Source organism: Alligator sinensis, unplaced genomic scaffold (assembly GCF_000455745.1).
Source record: "Alligator sinensis unplaced genomic scaffold, ASM45574v1 scaffold442_1, whole genome shotgun sequence".
Taxonomy (NCBI): Eukaryota; Metazoa; Chordata; order Crocodylia; family Alligatoridae; genus Alligator; species Alligator sinensis.
The window spans coordinates 426,051-438,118 of record NW_005841829.1 but is presented as its reverse complement, the minus strand read 5'-3'; positions in this window follow the sequence as shown (position 1 = coordinate 438,118).

Genomic DNA, 12,068 nt, shown 5'->3' with positions numbered 1-12,068 from the left:
TCTTTCCCTCTGTTCTTGCAGCTTGAAGGGAAAAAGAAGAAGCGTCAGCAGCCACTTTACATTGACTCCATGCTTCTATTCTTGGTAGAGAAATGATATTCCCTGCTTGAGGCATGCACCCCGATTTTAGGAGGATATTGCGGGGGGCGGGGAAGGTAGATAAGTCATGTGAGTAAATATGGCAGCTTTCTCTCCAAGAAAGAAAGGAGAAGGGTAAAATATTCATCTTGGTTGTGTATGTTTATCTTGATGCAACATTACAGTGATTCACAGAAAGACCAGGTTCCAAATGCAATTATAAGTAGTAGGTGGTCTAGGTGCTGATTTTCTTGAGAATACAGATACAACTTTTCTTAAACATGGTGGCATCCAAAATGAGCAGCTAGTATGCAAAATTTGGCTGTTTTTTAAGCTTTTTTTTCATGCCACAAAGTTGTGAGCGACAAAGTTGTGTTCTTGGATTGTACAGCCTAGTCTAATGAATGATAATTATTTCATATTAATTATTCAATGGAGGAAGAATTTGGTCCCAGGTTTTACTCTTCCCAAATAAACACCCTGCATACTAGGGTATAGGGTTGTGTTCCTCTGTTTCTCCGTGGTTCACTGAAAGCATTACTTAAATAATGACTATTATTTATTGTTAGACCCCCCAACTCCATGCGGTGCCCAATGACTAGAGAGAAGATGATCCAATTGCTCATGAGTCCTGTTACTCATTATCCAGAGCAAGCAGGGAGCAAACACCAGCACACATTGCTTGCAACAGCTTTATTCAGAATGGAGACAACTTCAGACAACTGTCCCAAAAAAAGCCAATGAACTGGGGACCTGCAACAAGCAATAGTTCTTTCCACATTTATACACTTTGGTTCATGCTTATTTTTTCCACCTCCATCCCTCCTTCTGTTCCACCCATTTCTTTTCCCATTTTAAGCTTCACCTCTGTTTACTGTTTGCTTCATTAGCAGGGAATTGCCTCTGCATTTCATTCATTTACATGCCTTTTTTCTATAAGCGCATGTCCAAGGCTATAAACCTACTTCTTTCGGTCAATGGGCAGACTTTGACCAAAACCTGGAAGTTTCTAGAGGCTTCTTCACCAATCATCATTCACCTTTTTGCAGATGTTTATCTTGGATTCCTGTTATTAATTACGTGTTGTTTTTCACATTCCAATCTGTTTTTCTGTCCCAATTTGTACCATCTTCCACATTCCTAAAACTTCACCTCATTCACAGCACACAGACTCACACGAAATCACTTGCTGCTTTTTCAGAAAAGTGGTTGACACAGTAAGATGGTTACTTAGCATAAGCAAATGGCTGGCTTAGCATAAGCATTCATAAGCAAAATCTGCTTGACTAAGTGTTTTGCAATATACTTTTAATATATCATTCTGCCTTATGGTTAGCAGCTTTTGCTGGGCTACAGGTTAAAGCCTCTGTATTCAGCTGCAAATCCAGTGCTAGATCCAAATATTGTCACCCTAACATTTATTATTTAATTAGTGGAATAACTTCTACAGAAATAAAATATTTTAGAGTATCTTTCCACACAAATGCATGCACACACAACCCAAAATTTCCTATAGTCTGGTGTTTTGGACATTCTCCTGGTAGGTTTGTGAGGCACAGAAGGAAACTGGACTGAGAGTCCATATCATCAGAGAGTGGTCGAATTAAAGCTGCTGGAAAATAAAGGGGTACATCTACTTGCCAGAGTTTAATGGAAGTAAGAACTTATGCACTCATTCACTCAGCTCTGAGGGCAGTTCAGTGTCTTGAACCCTGAAATGAAGTCCTTCCCTGAAGCCCAAGTACCTAAGAGGAACAAAATTTGAACAATTACTATTGACTATATGAGGTGGATCCCAGTTATGAAGGCTAGATTTTTTGGATCCCATTCTTAGGTACCCAGATTTCCTTGTAGGAATCCTAGTCACCTAACCATATACTGTTACCTTCAAAGGATTAATACTATCTGAGTCCCAATGTGATTTCAGATGACTCAGATGTACAATAGACACAGATTCATAGACATAGGGTCAGAAGGGATCTAAGTAGATCATCAAGTCCAACCCCCTGCCCTGGACAGGAGTGAATACTGGGCTCATATAACCCCAACTAGGTAATCTGTCAAGCCTCCTCTTAAAGACCCCCAAAGTAGGAGCCAGCACCACTTCCCTTGGAAGTTGGTTCCAGATCCTAGATGCCCTGACTGTGAAATAGTGTCTTCTAATACCCAGCCTGAACCTACTCTCAAACAACTTATGGCTGTTATTTCTTGTTAAAAATTCCTGGACCCAGGGTTCTAGCCAGGAGCCTGGCCACACATCCAGGTTTGAACTTGCAAGTCTATAGCCATAGAATCAGCACACTCCCCTCTAGGCCAAACAACTAGACCAACATGATCTTTGTTCGTAGATAGCTACAGAAGAAGTGCTTCCAGCAACACAAGAGATCTTTACATGGCCTTCACTGACTTGACTGAGACCTTTGATTCAGTAAATAGAGAAGCCTAATGCAAGATTGTTGGGACCCAAAGGCTTTCAGGCTTGAATTTGATCTCTGTGCTTAGCTCAAGCTATGTGATAAGCCAACTTCCTGATTCATTTTAAGTCAAGGACAGTATTCTTCAATCTGCTTCTTACACTGCGTGCATGTTTTGACCACAATTCAAACTAGTTAAATCAAATATATATAGCCTGGGCAATAAAGGAACAGTCAGAGCAAGACTTACCCTGACCTTAGAATGAACAGATTACCTCAGAATAGAAAATTTCAGCTAAAGGTAACCATTTTTGGCAAACAGAAGCAAGATCATTAATATGCATTAGGAGGAAGGCTTAAGCTAGTTTTATGTAGTAAGAAATGCAAGCTATATAGTACCCTTAGAACTCTCCTGAAGAAAACCTGAAGGTATCCTGTCACTGATCCAAGATCCTGCCTAAACATCAAATGCAGGATCCAGGAGCTTTAGACAAGACTTCATGGCCTAATCAGCCAGTAAAGTTACATTCATGATATTATGGGGAGGTGAACATTTGCTCTGACTAGCTACAAACCTAAACTTTTTAACTGTTAATACTGCTTCAATTCCAATTAGAGTTGTATATGTTAAGGTTTAATAAAATTGCTTTTATTTTAGGAAAACCATGTCTTAGTCTCCTCGCCTGGTATAAGATCCATTATAGACTCTATAAAATCCATTATAGAGTCATAGGGACACAACAAGATCCTGCTGAGATTTGGATGCCTGCCAATATTTGTTACCATTATCAGATTTCTTCCTAAAGGTAGCAACTGTTTTAAACAATAGGGCTGCGCAAAGCTTCTGTCCCTGATTCAATTAAGCATAGATTCAGCCTGATTTGGTGACTGAATTTCTGAATCTGAATCAAATCAGGAGACCCTTTAATCTCTCCAAATCAAATTGGAACCCTCCAAATCGATTTGGAGAAATTCAGCATGATTTGACAATTTGGATACAGAAATAGCTTTAAATGTTTTTTCTACATACCTCAAGGTAGCAGGCAGCTCATGAATGCTGCAATGCTGGGGTGCATGGAGTGTCCCACAGGAGCATGGAGGCATCCCAGCATGCTCAGCAGCAGACCTGGAAGTGGACCAGAATCACTTCCAGTCCACTTCAGGGTCCACTGGGGAGCATGTGGGGAGCTCCCCCACAACCCTCTGGCTCAGTGACTGGTGCCTCCTGGGTCTGGGGGACACCTGGGGTACCCCAGAAGCCAGTTACTGAGCCTGGGGGGGGCAGGGAAACCCCTCTGCATGCTTTGCGGCAGAACTGGAAGTGGACTGAAAGTATTTCCAGTCCACTTCCAGGTTTGCCGCCAAGCATGTGGGAAATTCCATCTGCCCCAGCATCACAGCATTTATGAGCTGTGCTGGTACCTTGAGGTATGTAGAAAAAACATTTAAAGCTGTGTCTATGGCCAAAGCGCTGATTCTCTGAATCAGCATCGAATCTTCAGATTCGGATTCAGCCAAATCGAATCAGGGACAGTGATCCAAATCAACTAATCGAATCACTGTCCCCAATTTAGGCTGAATCTGAATCAAATACGTCCCATTTTGTACACCCCCTACTAAACAATGGCTTGGAAACAGATTCCTTCACCATTAGAACTGGAGTCAAGCAAGGATATTTGATTGCAACAACCCATCTATATCGCAGTTATTTTGCATTTTCTTGCTTATTGACTTCTATCTGGAGTCAACATCAAGTATTGTATGGATGGGAATTTCTTTAACTTAAACTATATTCAAAATCTAAAATTCAGCACCTCCATTACTGATCTTCAGCTTGCGGATAATTGTGCTGTGTATGCCCTCTCAATTAAAGAGGTCTAGCTTATTCTCAACTGCTTCTGTGAAGCACATAAAATGTTTGGATGCACTGTCCATGTCTACATGAGACTCTGACTATGCAGTAGCCCGTGACTACTTCACAGTATCATCAGATGGCAGGAAGTGTGACACAACAATACTGCACAGTAGTCATGAGCTACTGTGCAGTCAGTACCATGAAAAAGCCATTCCTCAGTGTGACTGTACAGTTACTTCAGTTACTGTGAAGTCATTTAGTACTTGTTTGTGTGTGTATAAACAAGTACTAAATGACTTCACAGTAATGACTGCACAGTCTGCATCTTGTGTAGACACAGCTACTGTCAACTCCAAGTAAACCAAGATGTGCTACCAATCTACTCCAAAACAACTAGCTGCTCTTCCACATACTACAATTAGAGGGCAGGCTTTGGAGAATGTTGAGCATTTCCACTGCCTGGGTAGTCACCTTTCCTAAAAATTAAACATAGAAAATGACATTCAACACCAAATAAAATTTGTCAGTGCTGCCTTTGGACAGCCTGCAATTCTGTCTTTGATCCTGACATCAGGACAAAACTAAACTTTTCATCTACCAGGCAGTTATGATCTGTGCCCTGTTATATGGGTGGGACCCTTGGACAACATTTCAGAAACACCTGAAAGCCTTGGCATGTTACTATTTACGGAATCATAGAAAATTTGGGTTGGACAGGGACATCAGGAGGTCATCTAGTCCTACCCCATGCTCAAAGTTAGACCATCCCCTACTATATCATCCCAGCCAAAGCTTTGTCTAGTTGGGCCTTAAAAACCTCCAAGGATGAAGAGTCTACAACCCCCTCTGGGTAACCTGTTCCAGTGTTTTGCTCCCCTCCTAGTGAAAAAGTTCTTCTTAATATCTAACCTAAAATTCCCTTGCTGTAACTTGAGACCATTGCTTCTTATTCTGTCATCTGTTACTACTGAGAACAGTTTAGATCCATCCCCTTTTGAACGCCCCCTTTCAGGTAGTTGAAGGCTGCTATTAAATCCACTCTAAGTCCTCTCTTCTCCAGAATAAATGAGCTCAGTTCCCTCAGCTTCTCCTCGTAAGTCATTTGCCCCTGCCCCCTCACCATTTTTGTTGTCCCCTACTGGACTGTCTCCAATTTGTCCAAATCCTTTATATAGTGGGTGGCCCAAAACTGGACACAGTACTCTAGATGTGTTGTCATGAGTGCTGAATAGAGGGGAATAATCACTTTCCTTGCCTTGCTGGCAACACTCCTACCAATGCAGCCCAGTATGCTATTAGCCTTCTTGGCAACCAGGGTACACTGCTGACACATATCCAGCTTATGGTCCACAGTAACCCCCAGGTTCTTTTCTGTAGAGATGCTGCCCAGCCAATCAGCACCCAGCCTGTACTGGTGCATGAGATTGTTGCATCTTAAGTGCAGGACTTTGCACTTGTCCTTGTTGAACTTCATGACATTTATTTTGTTCCAGTCCTCTAAATTATCTATGTCCCTCTGAATCCTAGCCCTACCCTCCAGCATTCCTACTACTCCCCCCAGCTTGGTTTAATCTGCAAATTTGCTGTGAGTGTACTCTATTTCATCTTCCAGGTCACTGATGAAGATATTGAACAAAACCAGCCCCAGGACTGACCCCTGGGGCACTCCACTTGATACCAGCTGCCAACTACAGATCAAGTAATTGATTACCACTCTCTGAGTCTGATGCTTCAGCCAGTTTTCTATGTATCTTAAAGTCCATTCATCCGGCCTATACTTCCTTAGCTTGCCTGTGAGAATTTTGTGGGAGACCATAACAAAAGCCTTGCTTAAATCAAGGTATATCACATCCACTGGTCTCTTCACATCCAGAGAGCCAGTCATCTCATCACAGAAGTCTATCAGGTTGGTCAGGCATGACTTGCTCTTCGTAAATCCATGCTGACTGATCCTACTCACTTTTTTCTCCTCCAGGTGCTTAGAAATGGATTATTTGAGGATCTGCTCCATAATTTTTCTAGGGACTGAGGGGAGGCTGACTGGTTTGTAGTTCCTTGTATTCTCCTTTTTCCCTTTCTTATATATGGGCACTATGTTTGCCCTTTTCCAATCATGTGCGGCCTTTCCTGAACACCATGAGTTTTCAAAAATGATGACCAGCAGCTCTGCAATCACATCAACCAACTCCCTCAGCACCCTAGGGTTCATCTCGTTCAGCCCCAGGGATTTGTGTATGTTCAGCTTTTATAAATAGTTCCTAACCCGTTCTTTCATCACTGTTGGCTTCTCAACTCCTCCCCAAAGTGTGCTGTCAGGTTCAGTAGTCTAGGAGCTGACCTTGCTTGTGAAGACTGAGGTGAATAAGACATTGAGTACTTCAGCCTTTTTTGCACCCTCTGTCATTAGGTTGCCTCCCCCTTCCCTTAAGGGACCAACACTTTCCCACACTAGAAAAGTCTTTGGAAAATCCTCCATATCATTTCGGAGGACAGAAGAATTGTGGCTGAAGAAAACACTACCAGCACAGATACCTTGTTTATATAGTACTAACTCCATTGGACTAGACATACCAGAAGGATGACTGATAACTAGGTCTGAAAACAAGTCCTATACTCCTAACTTGCCAGTGTTCATTCCTTTGGCGGCGGGCACAATAAAAGATTCATGGACACCTTGAAGGCTATTAATACTTCTGAGACCAAAGCACTGAATTATTCCCAATGGTACCATGATATATGACAAGGCATCTACCATTTCAAGGAAACTCCCCTTGCAATGGAGGCAGGTAAATGAGAGACTAAGGATAAGAATTGTAACCTGACAACCCCAGGATCCATTTCTTCATCCTGGAAATGTTTGCTATGTGTGCAATCAAACAAGCAGATCTCAGATTGGCCTCTTTAGTCATCCCTGGGCATGCTGCTGACTTCTTTATTTACTGGAAGACTGTCATCCTCATATCAAGGGCTATCCAGTGATGCTGTTATTTCTCCTGTATACCTAAAAATTAGGTACTGGATGCCTCAGCCTAGCAACGTGTAAGTTTGCTTCTTTGCTCTTGCTCTTGGGCTACATCGACACTGTTTATCTTTAAATGTTCATGCTCTGCTTCTGAAGTAGTCTGTAATCTTCTTGTCAGGAGAGTCTCCTTTTTTCATTAGGTACACAATATTTCTTCTTGTGGCTCTTACTAGGTTATGGTAAATATTGCTACTATTTACTAAATAGTAAGATGCTAAAAAAAATCTATGGAAGTTATGACAAGTTTGGACAATGTAAAATGCTGGATAATAGCTTAAAAGAGTCCCTGTTTGATGAATAGGGTGTGTCAAACAGTGTGGGACTAACACGAAGCTGTGAGAATGGCAGAGAAATAAGATATCAGGGACAGAGAAAGGGGCAGAGAGAGCTTTCAATCATACTGGGAAATATGACATCCCTTCTCAAACAGCCGATTTCTCATTAAATGTTGTTTGACATTCACCAAACATTAATGCACATGTTGAGAAAATGGCACTTGTCCTGAGGACAAAAGAGAATGTCAGTTTAGAACAGCATTGACTGGGAAAGTACGCTTTATATGAATATTTTCTAAGGTAAAAAAATCACTTATGAAAAAGTAACTTGTAGGAAGATGTAAAGCTTTTTTTTTTTTTTTAAAGAAGTCTTCAGAAAATGTTTTCCACTACTTCAAGATAAGGTGGGGTTCATAAACATTTTTACCTCTTTTCTATCCTTGTGAAAATGAAAAATGTATTCTTATAAAGGGTTCATAAGCATGTAAATTAGAGATAGGAAGGATTTACTAGGTTGTCTAATTCTAGTTTGCATTCCATGGGTGTTTTTACATGTGTTTCAGGGGTGTGAGAGTGGTGGTGGGGTGGGGGGGGGATACTTTAATTAGAGTGGCTTCAAGAGCCGCTCAATTTAAAGCACCTGCTTTGTCTCATGTATCAGTGTTCCTGTACTTCAAAATGGCATTGGAGATGCTCAAACAAAAAGCTCATTGAATAAACTTTAGTTAAAGTGCCCCTGCTGCCATTTTGGAGTTTGGGGTATACCAAAACCCCGAGTTTTTCTTTTTTTTTTTTTTTTTTAAATTAATTCCCTTCCCTTCCCCAACCATTTCTGACTTTTTCTCTCCATCTCTATTCCGTATAGATAATTATAAGTGAGCTCAAACTTAGGATAAGCTTTAAACATTTTTATTTTGGTAGCAAGTTTTTGGTTTTGGATATCCATTGTTTTATATTATATAATTATTAGGTTTGTATTCATTTTTACTGTTGTATATTGTATTATTATCATTTTTGTATTGATTTTTATTGTTTCATGTGGATATTGTATGGTTTAGGCCTGTGTTTGTAAGTGAACCAAAGTCATGTCAAGTTTCCATTTTATATGTCAAGCCTCCATCTTGTGTCCTCTGCCTGGGCATCCCATGTTTCAACAATATGATTCACTGTACTCCTCCCATGTAAATTGGTTCCCTGCTGAATGAGAATGATTGGGAATGATTGAAATACAATGGTAGCGGGCCTCTCCTGAATGGCCTGTAATGATTGGGCCATCACCTCGCATTGATTCATCCAGGAACCATGGACCTCACCCAGGACAAGATACAAGACCAGCATTTGAAAGACAAAAGACCTTGCAAAACCAGCAACTCGACCATTGTACCCCACCATTACAGGCACCTGAAACTGCACATCCTTGCATGGAGCAGACATGCTCAGTACACCAGGGGCTGACCCTTGCCTGGGCATGCCTCCTGTCACTAGGGTCACACAAGGTCTGCCCCTATAAAAACGGGCAGTGAAGACAGACCCAGTGGGAACGCTATTTCCATCCAGACCAGACCAGCTTCACATCACCTATCCACCCCAGAGGCCCTGCCAGCGACCCCCTCTGGACAACACTGAGCTGCAGGAGACCCCAACTGGCCACTGAGGATCAACTTCCAGCCTGGGATAGGTAAATATTACCTGAACGCCTTCTCCTACAATTTGGACTCTCTCTCTCTCTCTCTCTGTCTCTCTCTCCTCCTGGACTTCAGTGGACTTCAGCCCCTGCACCAAGCCTCTTTAACCCCTGCTGCCATTGTGCGTGCATGAGTGTGTGTGCGTGGGTGCAGGGGAACCAATTTGACATTATGTCACCATCTCCTCTGTTCAATAAAACCACTGTCATTTGCAACCCTGAGTTGGGTCATGTTTTATTGAATCCCAGTCCCTTCCCTATCTTAAATTCCAGCCTCATTCTCTCTCTCTCTCAGCTCCAGTCCCCACCCTCTCTGCTAGTTTCCCGATCTCCTCCCAATTCCATCTCCCCTTTTCTGTCACCTCTCAGTCTCCCCTGCTCCTACTTCCTTTTCTCTGTGACTTTCTGCTATCTTTCTCTGCTTTCCTGCTGCCCTGCTGCCTGCTTCTTTTCCTGTGATTTTCTGCTGTCTGTCTCTTTGTTTTCAGGCTTCCCCTGCAACTTCTGTAATCCTCCCCCCCGCCCCCCTACTGCAGCTTCCCAGCTCCTCTTAGCTGTCCTGCATTTTTTTTCCAGCAGCTGGAGCTTTTCTCCAGATTCCAGCACCTACTTCCTTTTTCCCTGTGACTTTCTGCTGCCTTTCCCTGCTTTCCTGCTGCCCTGCTACTTGCTGCTTTTTCTGTGATTTTCTGCTGTCCGTCTCTCTTCTGTAATCCTCCCCCCACCCCACCGCCTGCAGCTTCCCAGCTCCTCTTAGCTGTCCTGTAGTTTTCTCCAGCTTCCAGCACCTACTGCTGCTCCCTGCAACTTCTCTAGCTGCCCTGGAGCCATCCTCTGACTCCCCACAGCCAGAGCCCCTCTTTAACACCCACACTTTCCCTAAGTCCCATTTTTTCCTCTCTCTACCTACCTTTTCAGCTCCCCTGTAGCTCTGGCTCCAGTCCCAGACTCTGTGCCGGCATGCTTCCCTGTTCTGCAGGCTTTGGGCATTGTCTTTTAATCAATTAAGATCAATTAACCTAAAGTTACCCCCGAGCCTCAGTTCTTCAGCCCAGGCTCCGGTAGTCTACTGGTTCTAATCCTGGTCCTAATAACTTTAACTCCCTACACTTATACTTTCTTACCTTAACCTTTCCCCAGGTATCCCAAGTACACCAAGCACATACATACATACATATCACAATACCCAACTTAGGAAATCACTTGTGTGTATGTGTATGTGGGTGGTATGTGTGTAAATTAGTAAATACACACACACACACACAAACACATATATAGATATCATTGTGTGTGTGTGTGGTATATGAATTAGTAATCCATGTATGTGTATTGGATGTGCAGGTGTTGGTAACTGGTAACTGATTCTGTCTAAATTTGGTGTGTGTAGCATGTATGGGCTTAAACTGGTGATAGGTGTGCATGAACCTAGACTAATTATTTTGAACGCATGTGTATCTGAGCTTCTAGTGTGAGTGTGTATGTCTAGTAGGGATGTATGCACCTAGTGAGTGTATGTGTGCTTAATTGATTTTTATGTGTGCATGTGCAATTGTACACCATGCCCTCCTGTCTAACAGTGCAATATTGAGATCCTGAGCATTGGCCTGACCGCTGAGGGCAACAGGGGACATTGATGCATAAGATGCGGAGGCTGCTGGAGGTGTGCTATTTAGCACACTCCAGCAGGCTCAATTAATTACAGCATATTGGAGCAGCCTCCCTGCATGCCTACAGTCATCCCAGTATTGCAAAATGTTTCTGCAATATATTTTGCTATTGGTCCTGCAAAGAGATTAGAACAAAAGAATATGTAAAGTTCTGTGCTGGGTCAAATCAATGGTCCATCTAACTCAGTATCCCATCCTTGATAGTGGCAGGGGTGGATGCTATAGAGGGATAGGTTTGAGCCATATATATCTAGACTGATCTATCCCCTATTCAGTACCCTCCCTTGGCCTCCCCCCCCCCCCTTATTGGTTTACAGATGCGAGAGGAAACAAGTTCAACCATTCTGTTCAATAGCCATTAATAGAATGATCATCTCTGAATTTATCTAGTCCCTTCTTGAACCTGGCTACACTATCTGCTGCCACCACCTTCAGTGGCAAAGAATTCTGCAAGTTAATTATGTGTTGCCTAAAAATGTAGGTTTAGGAAAGATTGTTTATTCCTCCCTACGTACCAGAGATAGAGCAGAGGAAGTAAAAGAAAATAGATTTATTCTATTAATGTAGCCAATATTAAAATATAAAGAGAAACTAAATCCCAAGAGAAGAGAAAAGTGGGGAAGAGATTGAGGAGGAGAGGGGAAGGATGTTAAAAAGGATTAAAGAAGTGGCAAGGAAAGAACAAAAATAAATTCAACATACAAAAATACTCAGGCTTAGTCACTTGGGTGGGGGGAATAGTTTAGCCCAGAAGCATTTGTCAAGCATCAATGTCTAGAAAAAGTGATTGTATTTGTAATAGAAAGGAGCACGCTAGATTGGCAGAAATTTATCATGTGATGTGTTGTAGCAGTCAAGGCAGAATCTAGAACCACACTTCCCTGAAAACGCAGAGGCACAAGTCAAGAAGGCATCATTTACCTTATGAACGTTGTTGGTTATAGATCATACGGAATGTTTCATGTCATTCCAGTCACTTAGGTGCAAGAAGAGCATAAGTGAAATTGCAGTGATGGCAGATTGGACAGGCAGCAATAGTAATACATAGCTGAAAGAGAGGACTGGTTAAAAGT